The following is a 12,221-nucleotide window of genomic DNA, read 5'->3' as shown; positions in this document are numbered from 1 at the left end:
GGGGCTCAGGGGCTGGGGGGTGGGGGCGGAGCTGGGAGGAGCGCATCACCCCCTGGCCTGGGTGCTCAGCGGAACAGGCCGTGGCCACACCTGGCAGGGAAATTCTGCGTGGCCTGGACCTCGAACCAGATGGACGGGCTCAGCAGGCTGCCCACCGGCTGTCTGAAGTGCCAGGGGCTCCCTGGTGGGGGTCACAGCTTTTCAGACGGGGGACTTCTTCCTCCTTAGACAGAGAAGCCCTATCTGAGTGCGAACTTGTTGCAGTAGCTGCCAGCTGTAGAACTGGGCTGTTCTCAAATCTAAAAGTACTAGAAAGTTCGAGCACTGTTTCTAACAGAGACCTCCCTGATTATCAGTAAGTATAGGAAGTCCCCACCTCCCACCAGCCACTGTATGTACCCTGGGGGTTTCTGATGGGTGCCCAACTCGGGCCTCAAGCTGGAGCTTGCCCAGACCTAGCCCACAGGTGCCAGCTCTGGAGAGGAGCAGTGCCATGGACTAGGGACTTCCCTGGCTAGATGAGAGGTGGGCGTGCTGCACGCCCCACCATAGCGGGCCAGTCTGTGTCCTTGCGAAAACAAAGGATCCTTGTCCTGCTTGGGACCTGGTGATGTCCAAATTTCGAGCAGGTAGATGTTCGAGATTTGCTGGGAAAGTTCAGCCCTCCTACCCTCCTCACTTTTAGGTAAGGGAACGGAGAAGGAATTTGACTTGCCCCAAGTCACACAGCTGGTACAACGCAGCTTGCTGTGACCAGAAAGCCCAGGATCATCCCCTCCATAGAGAATAAAACCGGGTACGTGCCTGTGTGCTGGAGGTCATTCATTCAGGACCTGTGGGAACAGATTATAAAATCAAGCGTGCACAGTCCTGGATCGATGGTTCCTGCAAGAACGTACTGTAAGCAGTGGGTCTTAGAGACTGGGCCAACTGTGTGGCTACGATTCCCTACCCCTGTTGACCTCACCACCTGCACATCCCAGACTGCCCCCAACCCGGGGCATCACGGGAGGAATCTAAGAGCTTCCTGGGGGTGTGGAAAGGCGGTCTGCTGGCCATGGCAGGACTCGGCGCCCTAGAGGGAGTTTGCCCACCAGCATTCCCATGTAGATCCTGAAAACTCTTCCCTAAGCTTGGCCAGCTGGGAAAAGGTGTCCAGGAAGATGGTAATTGCTCCCTCTTCCAAGGTCATCAGTCTGGAAGAGGAGGATGAGGCTGAGGAAGGTCATCATGCTAGGCCAGTGCAGCCACTGTCTCCACCAAAGCCTGGATCGTTGTGGACTGTCTTGGGAGGGATCGCCCCCTGGACCCGCTAAAACATGGAATCTAGGGGGAGCCCTGAATTGCCACCTTCTCAGGGGAATTCTGCAGGGCTTAGATAACTCACATTCTGACAGAGATCCACAGAGACATCACAGCCGCCGAAGTGAGCAAGGGAGTGTGAAGCTGCCAGCTTCGGAGGGTCCAGGCAGATCAAGGGGACACCCTTGAGGCACCCCTTCCTCCTTGGCACTGGGGTCATCAAGCAGGTGGCATCTCAGCCATCAAACTGGACCCAGGAAGCATCTATGTCCTGAGCTCCAGCCTATGACAGTTCTGTCTGATCCCCAACATAACCTCTCCCCAACCCAGAAGAATGTCTTGGCTTTAATAGAGATCAGGACATCCTCAGGCCTCAGGACAATTTCCAAGGAGCTCCCAAAGCGTAAAATGATTGCATACCCTGGCCTCCTTCCTTACAGAGGAGCCCAGCACTGATACACACAAAGGAAACTGGAGGAGCTTGAAGAGGAATTCAGCCCGGGGGACCTGACGCTGACGGAGAAGCTGCACCAAAGTCTTCCCCTCCATGGTTCCCAGAATCTTGCTGAGCCAATCAGAAGACACCTTGGACCCCAGGTTTGTCCTCTCCTGTCCAGACTGTCTGTAAAGAGCTCAGAGATAAGCTGGAGCTGACTGGAAGCTGCTTGGGTTCAGAGGAGAACGTGCAGGGCATGCCCGGCCAGGCCCAGGTGTCCTGCCTGCACTCGCACCTCCGTGAACTCGTGGCAGTCCTGCTGGAGATGAGCAGAGGGGTTCTTACAACAGGAACCATCTGACTTCAGCCTGCCCATGAGTGCCCCTGGGTGGGAGAGCAGAGGGACTTCCTTTGTAACCTCATGGGAGCCATGCGGCACAGACCCTGGAAGACAGCTGTGTTTCGTCAGCCCTGAGCCGTGAGTCCGCACTGCATATCTGCTATAGTCCTTGGGAAGAGCCCCACGCCCTGGGCTCATCATTGTCCTACATCTTCTGCCAGATTGTTTTCCAAAGGACGTTTCTTTAAAAAAAACAACAAAAAATTCTAACCAAGGCTTGGGAAAGACAACGGATTCCACTTGACCCCCTCCTGGTCTGGCTTCGAAGACAGGCCTTCTTTTGAGGAGCATCTGGGTTGCACCTAGAAATCAGGGGTGAGTTGCACAAAAACGAGACCACGGACCCTGCCGAAAGAGTGGCCTCTCCTCAAAGCTGTCCTTTCCGAGCGGCCATCATCCCCTGCCTGGATCACAGAGACTGGTGTCCTCATAGGACTTGGCTTCTGGCCCTGAGGCCTCTCCCAGCAGGGTCTGGGGAACAAAGCTGCGTCACAATGAATGCCAATCCTGCATTTTCCCTTTTTCTCCACTAAATTAAGCTGATGCCCAGACAGGAGTTGAGTCAGTCAAGAGCAGGGCGGGACCCCCCACAACGCAGCTGCTTATTGTTTTTGGAGCAGCTTGTTTTCAGTAAACCCAGCGGATTAAAAGCACTGCGGGCTCCAGCACGCTGGCGTGTGCCCAGGGCCCCAGGTACCTTGCGGTCTCAGCCCCCTGGGTCTCCGGGCTCCGGGAACCACGAGGCAGTGGCTTGGCCTTAGTATTAAACCAGGTCCCCCCTTGCGTTCATATACACCCAAGTCAACCAAAACGCTTAAAAAAATAGGACTTTATTTTGTTTCCTTATGTGTCTTAAGATTAAGGTTATTGGTTTCAAAGAGCATGGAAAGGGAACTGCCATATTCGATAAAGAAAGAAACTGCATTAAAAAGATGTACTGGGGCTTCCCTGGTGGCGCAGTGGTTCAGAGTCCGCCTGCCGATGCAGGGGACGCGGGTTCGTGCCCCGGTCCGGGAAGATCCCACATGCCGCGGATTGACACGGCCTAGCCCACAAGAGTCTGTGCACACATGAGTTGGTGAGCTTGGTTCATACCTATGTGCTCCCGGGACTCACAAAGGTGGCCTGAACCGGAGGCCAGGGACACCAAAGGCTGGCCATTTCAGAGCGAAATGGGCCTGAGGGAACAGGCTCCTTTTCTTTCTTTCTTTTTTTTAAAAAAATATTTATTTATTTATTTGTAAAATTTATTTATTTATTTATTTATGGCTGGGTTGGGTCTTTGTTGCTGTGCGTGGGCTTTCTCTAGTTGCAGTGAGCAGGGGCTACTCTCAGTTGCGGTGCACGGGCTTCTCATTGCGGTGGCTTCTCTTGTTGCGGAGCATGGGCTCTAGGCACGCGGGCTTCAGTAGTTGTGGCACACGGGCTCAGTAGTTGTGGCTTGCAGGCTCTAGAGTGCAGGCTCAGTAGTCGTGGCGCATGGGCTTAGTTGCTCTGTGGCATGTGGGATCTTCCCGGACCAGGGCTTGAACCCCTGTCCCCTGCACTGGCAGGCAGATTCTTAACCACTGCCCCACCAGGGAAGCACCCAGGCTCCTTTTCTGACCTCTCACCTGGGAGACCACCAGGTCAGGTGGAGAGGTGGAATCTGGCCCAGCCTCAGTGGTGACGCTCACCCAGACACCGAATGAAGCTTGGGGTGGAGTCAGGCCAGTGACCCCTGTGTGGGGAACCTGAGGACCTCAAATACAAGCTCCACCCTTGGGGCCTCCTATGTGTAAGCTGAGAGCTGTTCTCCCAAACGCTCCCTAGTTACACAGAAAAAGGGCCGTGGCATCTGCAAAATAAAACCCAGATGGGATTTTGCAAAGAGCTGGGGCTCACGGCCTCGTTGGAACGACATCAATACACTTGCACTCCTGGCTCCGTTCTGCGTATTCACACCAGACAAGGACTTGCAGCCCAGAAAAATAGCCCTTAGTTGAGCAACTGAAGTTAAGACCCTTGGCTCCTTGGTTGAAGGGCGTGATAGAAGGGTGTGCAGGCAACAATTGGCCAGTCTGCACAGCCGCTCTCCAAAGGCAGCCTCCAGGACCCTCGGGGGATTTCGGTCTGTAGGCTGCGTGGGAAAGGGTGGAGAGTGGGAGCCTGGGGGCGGCCAATTGGCTCTGCTGTCCTTCCCTGGAGCCGGTGTCCCTAAGTGCATTCCTCTCCTCCCTCAAATTCAAAGCAGAATACCCACCAGCGGGAGGCGGCTGTGGTTTGCAGCTATGTACTGTAGGGAGGGAGCTCCTGAGACTTGCCGAAGACATTTACATGCCTTTGAAGAAATGTTTTTCAGTTTTGAGGAAAATTAGCCAGGGGTGGGGTAGGAACTTGAGGTGAGAGAAGAGGTACCAATGAAAAATTCCATGAGTCCCATGTTTTCCCAGGTCGCATCAGCTGGGGGTTAACTGGAATTTTATTGACTCTTGCCTTGTACTTCTGCAGGATGACCCCAACCAATGACAAGTATTTCTGGAAGTCTCTGCCTCTCATATGCTCATAAATAAATCTGGTTATATGCAGAGGATGCCTGCCATTAATTTTCTTTTCCTTCTCTTGCACCCACTGCCCCAGCCTCTGGTTCTGCTAAGTTGGGTGACAGTGACCCACACGGCGGCCCTCCAACAGGCTGCCCTTGCAGAGACCACCATCAGCTCCACCAGGCACTTAGAGAGGGGCTGCAGCCACGCCACCCCTGTGGGTACCAAAGCCCCAGGCGCTGTTGCCGGTGCTGGTGCAGGGGGAGGGCCACGTAGCTTGGAGGTGCCGGAGCTGTGCTGTGGTCCGCAGCTAAGTGCCTCTCGCCCCTTCTGGTTGCGTTTACAGGGTGGTCCTGATGCAGTGCGGCTTACTTTATGCCTGCTTCCCGCCCTAGGATTCACCTTGAACCGTGCAGGGCTGGGCCAAGAGACAAATAATAAAACAAGCAAGCAAAAAACCCCTTTGAATTCCAAATCCCTCTCCCCTGAGCCAGGCTTACCCTTCTGGGCCGTTCTCTTGGGATTTCTCTAAGAGGCTTCCAGGTCCTGCGTGCAAAGAGCATGTCTGGACCTGAGAATGACGGGGATACTCGACTTCAGTCCCAGCTGGGCCCCCTGCCCCACCAGAAACCCATCAAATATCACCCAACTCCCATCTCAACACCTTGCTTTTCAAAGACAGAAAGGTAGACCCTGCTATATCCAGCGATGCCTTTTTTAGCATCAAGGCTGTCTGCCATCTGAGAAAGGACCTTCTGCTGTTAGCAGGCTGTGTTGGAAGCAGAAGCTTCTAGAATGTCAAATATCATCATCTTACAAACCCCAAGACAGGGCACAATGCCTACCTATTCTCCACGTTTGTAATAAAAAGAGCAGTTAATACGAGCGCAGCCCGGGCCTTCCATCACACACGGACATTAAGGAATCTGGGCTTTGTGTTCCTCTTGAAAGACTGTTTATCAGCAGATACCCTGTTCTTGTTCCCCAGAATCCATTTCACCTCTACTCCCAAGGCTGAGAGCTCTTACCAAAACCTGCTCTGGGTGAGAGATTTTGGGGTTCGTGTGTGCTCTCCTGCTAGACCCATTCATTCAATCAGCACCTACCAAGGGCCTACTTTGTGCGAGACAGAGTGTGAGAGCACAAAGAGAGCCTCACCAGCCTGGTGGAGAGAGGGAGGTGAAGATTGGGGGAAGATTTCTGGAGGGAGTGACACCTGTGCTGATACTAAAGCAGCAAATAAGGAACAGGCAGGCAAAGAAGGGAGGAGGAGATGATGACCAAAAGCTCTGCCATGAGGTCTCTGAAGATCTGGTCATCCTTCTCCCCTGGCTTAGATTCACTGAGTGGAGAGCATTGCAGACTTGACAAGTGCCCCAAGTTCACTGCCTCTGGAGTCAATTAGCTCCATTCCCGGACGTGCATCCTGCAAAGATGTTGCACTGGTGACAAAGGGAAGCAAGAGTTAGGGTGGCTGGTTTAGTCCAGCTGTGCTCCTGGAAATACCATGGCGAGGACACTGCAGCAAGCTGTTACTTTTCCTTTTGCACTTGTCACGGGTATTGTTTTGTGACTGTACTCTGGCATACAAAAGGTTAATTCTCTTTTTATTTTTTTAAACTGAGCTCAGTTTAGCTCGTAATCCCCCGTTTCTCTCTAGACTGGAAGTGTCTTGCTCACAGTATAGTTCTTCTGGAAAATGACTAGTGGCTCTTGGGTAAATACTACTCTCATCCTTCCCTTTTGCCTGGGTGGCATCTGGGGAGGCTTCCGTAACATCACAGCAGCAAGGATGGGGTGGCTGGTGGTGAGTGCCTGGTCCGTGGTCGTCTTCCTATCTCTCTGGCCTCTACGGAGGAGAAATTTGCTCTGCTTGGCCAAGGAATGCCACCCTCTGCTTTTTTTTTTTTTTTTTTTTTAATGGCTCTGGTTGGCATTTGTGCCTCTACAACGTAGTTTTTTGTTTTGTTTTGCTTTTTTATTTATTTTTGGCTGCATCGGGTCTTGGTTGCTGCGCATGGGCTTTCTCTAGTTGCGGCGACTGGGGGTCCACTCCTCGTTGTGGTGCGTGGGCTTCTCATCGTGGTGGCTTCTCCCGTTGCGGAGCACGGGATCTAGAGCGCAGGCTCAGTAGTTGTGGCTCACAGGCTTAGTTGTTCCGTGGCACGTGGGATCCTCCAGGACCACGGCTCGAACCTGTGTCCCCTGCCTTGGCAGGCAGATTCTTAACCACTGCGCCACCAGGGAAGCCCCACCCTCTACTTTTCATGTCCATATGCCACTTGATCTGTACCCTAGTTGTCCCAGCCTGAAGTCTCTTCCAATGAGCTGGCCCTTTCATTACTTCTGGGAGCTCAGGGAGCTTGGAAGCCATCACCTCCCCATGATGGGGTGTGAGGGACTCTGTGAGGTGTGCCAGCCCTTGGGCCCACCTGGCCGGACAACACTCTCAGACACTGTCCTCCTCAGGTGCCTTGTTGAACACCTCACTTCGCTACGGGGACTGCAGTCTCCCAGGTTAATTGCTGGAAGCCAGGCAATGGTTTCTAGATCAGGGTTTCCCTCAAACTTATGGGGGTTTCGCTTATACTGGGGCTCAGCCCAGAGCGGTAGGGTTCTGGATTTCTTCTCCATGACCTTCCAGCCTCAAAACCAAGTCATATCCCCTCTAGTTCTTCCTTTTCTATTGATACCTGCTGGTCAAAATTCCCCCTCCCCCCGACCTCTTTTTTCTATGGAAGAAAATGTTTATGTCAAGATGCACTGTCCCTCTGCCGATGATGCTGGCTGTGTGCAAAGTCCTCCAGCATTTTGGCTCTTAAAATGTAAAGGGTAACTTTTAGAATAAAGGACAAAAACAAAGCAAAACGCCATTCCAACAATTCTTGTAACTCTCGTGGCTTTCAAGACTTTCTTCTCTACTATAGAATCACAAAGTCTCTACAGGAGTTCAGAAGCTAAGAATTTAAGCTGTTATCTCCATAGCATCACTGCCAGAAGACAGTGCATAATAGGGAGCCCTGTCTGCTGATGGAGTCTGGGGAAAGGGCAGAGATAAAGAACAGAAGGGATGCTCAGTTGAATATCAAACTCTACATATACAAAGGACGACCGCTGCTTTCATGAGTGAACCAACAAAGCATGTCCTCTAGGAGCCCTGACCATGAGGGAAGCCACGGGGCTTTCGCTCAGTTAGAAAGTTTTCCTGCAGCAAGACACAGTACCGGTTGGGTCACATTTGGTTTTGTGCAATGAAAGCCAAAGGGGGAAACTTCTGCTTACTGGGTTTCTACAGATAGAGCTGCAACTACATCCTCTCAGTCAAGAAGCAGGAAAAAACATCTAGGGCAAGTGAGGATGTGGAGAAGAGGGTACACACGTACACACGGTCGACGGCAGTATGAAACATACTCTTTGCAGAGGGCACTTTGGCGAGAGCTAGCAACGTTTCAAATGTGTGTGCCCTTTAACCTTTTAAAATGGGGATTGAACGATTTTAGGAGAGTAGCCTACAAAAGGGTGGGCACAAGTAAGCAAAGATATTTACAGAAAGATTTTCACTGGCAATGTGTTTCTCATTGCCAAAAAATAGAAACCTATTTGTATACTGAGAGGAGACTGGCTAAGTAAACGATGGTCTATCTCAACTATAAAATACCATGTAGCCTTAAAAAGAATGAGTGGCTCTATGTATGCTGAGGGAAAAGATATCCAAGATTGCTTGTTTAGCTGTAGAAAAATATGCAAATATGCTTAATATTAATTTTGTTTGCAAAGCGCCCTCCCCCCACCGTGTAAGACAGAATGTCTGGAAGAGGAGTGGAGCACTTCTGATATATTTCTATATTGTTTAAACTTATTAACATGAATGCTGTGTACTTTAAAAATGAGTATTATTATTGCAGTATTTTATAAGGTGAAGAAAATAGAAACAGCAGTGCAGAAACACTCAGAATCATTGGGGTTAGCAGTCATGAGAGGAGGTCAGTGGAGCGAGCCTTATGCCAGCTTCTTTGCAGAAGCCCTCAGAGCAAAGAGGAACTCCGTGGGCCCGGCTGGGAAACCACGGAGAAGAGCTACCCCACGAGGAAACCCCACCTGCCAGGCCTGACTGGGACTAAGAGGCTTGATTTGCTGGGGCAACTTAGATTTTTCTCTTGGTTTCTGTGACTGGTGTTTGTACAATCATTAAGAAAATGTTTTACGATTAACTAACCATATTGGTTGACAAAGAGAGTTGTCAAGGGTGCCTTACTCTAAGGCCTTGAGACTGAGGAACTAGGAAAAGGAAGGTGGTGTCCTTTAGAGACGGGGAATTTCAGGAAGGAAGCCGAGTGTACCTGGAGATGCTCCACCCAAGTCGATGATGGGACCTGCAAGCGGACTGGGGTCAGCTGAAGGGGACGGACAAGGGCTAAAAATCTGAGAAACCTCAGAAGGCATAGCTGGTGTTTATACCTGTGATAGGCAGAAAAGTCCTCTGAAGGAGTCTGGAGTGAAAACCACAGGAGGCCTAAAACCTTGGGGCTTGACCAGAGTCAAGGTTCAAAGGGAAAAGAGCATCAGTGACAGAGACCAAGACGTTAAGGGAGCAGGAAAGCAAGGCATCGAGGGAGTGAAGGGAGAATTCCCAGGGGCAGGGAGGACTCACCAAATCCACGGAGAGTGCAAGAGGATGAAAGTGCGGCAAGAAGGTCATCCTTCCAGAGAAGTTTCTGGAAGGTAGTTGAGATGGATGCTGAACAAGAGGGAATGCACTTAGGGGCTGGAGGTGATGGCTGTAACCTTTTGTTGGAAATGGTAACGAAGGCCACAAGAGAAGTAGCACGGGGGCCTGGGAGGGTGGTGGGAGATCAAAGAAAGCATGGAAGCCCTGGTTCACTTCTTCAGGCAGAACGGAAAAGGGGACAAGCTCTGAGAAACTTGGTGGGAGTGGAGGAGGGGGCAGGAAGGGAGGGGTGGGACTCCAAGGAAGGCCAGCCAGGGAGGGTGGAGCGGTGAGTGGCAAGTGGGATACACAAAGGTGGCTTGGATTTTGCCAGTCCTCTCCACAGTGAAGGGCAAGCTCACGACTGGAACTCTCAAGGTCTCAGTTTCCCAACTGATAAATGAGGAAATTTGACCAAAGCTCGAAAAACAAATAAACCCACATACCACCCAACGCTGATGCTCCAATTCAGAGCTTCCCAACTAGAGAGCTGGGTCGTGGCCGGAGTGCACAGCAAATGCCCACGTGGATCCCCTCAGCCCGGTTGGCCGGGGGCGGGGGCGGTCCCCTGAAGCAGCCACGGTCCCCAGGTTCATGAATATGGCCCCAGCAGCCTCTTCAACTGGTTTGCCCCAGTGTGATGCCAAGGGAGCACAAATGTCATCATTTCTATGCTTCAAGTCCTGAAAAGGTTGGGAAGCTTTGCATGTACACAGACAGACATGTAAGGCCTCAGGCGTTAAGATTTGGGGCTTGTCGGGATTTTGAGAGAAGGATGGGCTTCCTTGCAAATGTTGCCCAAGCCCCCTCCCCCAGTTCCGGTTGCACAGTTTGGTTTTTAGAAAAGAGCTGCCTCGCACAGGGTCGGGGGGTCGGGGGTGGTCCTTGCCCTCTGATGTCCTCTTTCTAAAGGCGGCAAGGCTCAACCCAGAAGGTGGCCTCCAGCGTGACTCGGACAGGATTTGGGTGACAGTTCAGGGGTGTGGACCTCAGATGAAAAGCTGCTCTCTCCTGTACAAAGGTGACACCGCCAAACACCCCCGCCCCTCGAGCAGCAGCCGCTGAGGACAGCAGCTTCCAAACTGACTTCTGGGGAACCTGGAATTCTTGAGATGTTTTAGGGGGCAAAGGAGCTCCACAAGGCTTTGATTCTAACCTCCCTTTAAGGATGCATACTTTAAGCTTATTCTAAAAACTGAACATTCGAAAGTAATAACATAACATGCGAATGTGTTATTGGTGCAAATATAAGATTTTACAGATCCTTGGTGTGTTAACCTGTACTGTCAGGGCTGTTCTGTCCACGTAGACCTCAGGATAAAGAGTCCTTGTCACATCTGGGTAACCAAAGAGTATCTGGGATTGGGAGGACGGCTTGTTTAAAACAAAACTGATGCTGTTTGCAAATTCTTAGCTGGATTAAGTCAAGATTTCTGTATTCTATGCAACCAAAGCAAAACACAGAAATAAACTGGATGCTGGGGTTGGTACATATCGACTGCCATCCATAACCTTAGCTTTGCAATGCTTTCTATTTAACTGAAACAGTTTCAGTGTTCTCACTGATTTGCTTTGAAAGATACTTGAACTCACAAAATATATTAATAAAATACTTTTATCTATTCGTAGAGTGAGAATCCCATGTAAAGTTGGGTCTCATAAATTTGAAAACCACTTGTGAAGTGCAAAGAGCATGGATGACACCAATCCTGGCTCTGCCACGCAGGAGCTATATAGCCTTGGGCACATCATTTGCCCCCCAGGCTTCCAGGTCCACATCCATAAAATCATACCCACTTAACAGGGGTTTTGATCCAATGAGGTCTCTTAACTATCCAGGAGGCAGTAAATACTCAGTTCCCTCCCCACCCAATAGCATGGAATGGCCTGGATCTCTCAGGCCCGCTCACAATCAGGTATTATTTGCATGCCAGACAGTAGCTGGGCTGCAACTATGGCCCAGGGCTTAATCCACGGGGACCATAAGGCCCATTAGCGCCCTTCTCTGACTACAGAGCAAGCCAGCCAGCCAGCCAGCCGAGGGGCCGACACTTGGGGTCAGTTGAGAGCAGTGCCAGGGTTGCAGCAGGGAGTGGGTATGAGGCTGGGGGAGGGGGGTGTCTCTGTGTGTGCACTCATGTTTTCTTTACACAACATTGGCCATTTTCCCATTTGCCTGCTAAAGCGCTTCCGCGGCTGCCCCAGGCCAATCGCAGGACTTTAGTGAAGAATTCCGTGGAATGCGGTCTCTTTAGCAGGTGGTGCGCTTCCCCTCTGCTTGAGAAGGGCCTTCCTTTTCCATCAGCACAAAGCAACCAAGCAGAAGCTGGAGTTTCTCTCCACCATTTCACCTGGTACCCCTGAAAGTTGCAGCCTACTTGGTAAATGCTTTTCATGGCCCCAGAAGTAAAGGGAAATTATGTCGAGAAGCTGTTCTTAATTCCTCAGGTGTTGAAGAATTACCCCAAACAGGACGAGGCACCAGCGATTATGCAAATTCTATCTGATTGCTGAGCAGAGGCTACCAGAGCTCTCAGATTAAGTGATAAGCATTCTTAGGGGGACAAAGAATTGACACAGCTTTTCCTCTGTATCACTCTTATCGCCCAGCATCCTCTGTATCGATATCCCCAAAGGGGATTGGAAGAGCCAGGCGGGTACTTCTCAGCTGATTATAGGGATTCCGCTGGCCTTGGGAATCATCTTTGAAAGGCAACTGTGAAGTAATCCGAATAGCTGGTGAATTTCTGGCTTCCCTGTTAGGTCTGCCTGTCCCAAGATAATCTCGCTTAGCATTTTCTGGGCATTGAAGGTCAAAAAAAAAAAAAAAAAAAAAGGAGGGGAAAAATA

At 51.0% G+C, this 12,221-nt stretch overlaps 1 protein-coding gene across 1 annotated transcript in view; it reads right to left on the bottom strand.

The window, feature by feature from the left end:
• Positions 1-5,189: 5,189 nt before the first annotated feature.
• Positions 5,190-12,221, bottom strand: part of VPS53 (VPS53 subunit of GARP complex) — a 132,718-nt gene continuing 125,686 nt past the window's right edge. The window contains exon 26 of the mRNA XM_024736014.1: positions 5,190-5,234. The gene's annotated coding sequence lies outside the window, so the exon portion shown is untranslated. The remainder of the gene's footprint in view (positions 5,235-12,221) is intronic.

Source organism: Neophocaena asiaeorientalis, unplaced genomic scaffold (assembly GCF_003031525.2).
Source record: "Neophocaena asiaeorientalis asiaeorientalis breed wild unplaced genomic scaffold, Neophocaena_asiaeorientalis_V1.1 scaffold129, whole genome shotgun sequence".
NCBI lineage: Eukaryota > Metazoa > Chordata > Mammalia > Artiodactyla > Phocoenidae > Neophocaena > Neophocaena asiaeorientalis.
The sequence above is the reverse complement of the archived record's forward strand: the minus strand, read 5'-3'. Positions and strand labels throughout refer to the sequence as shown.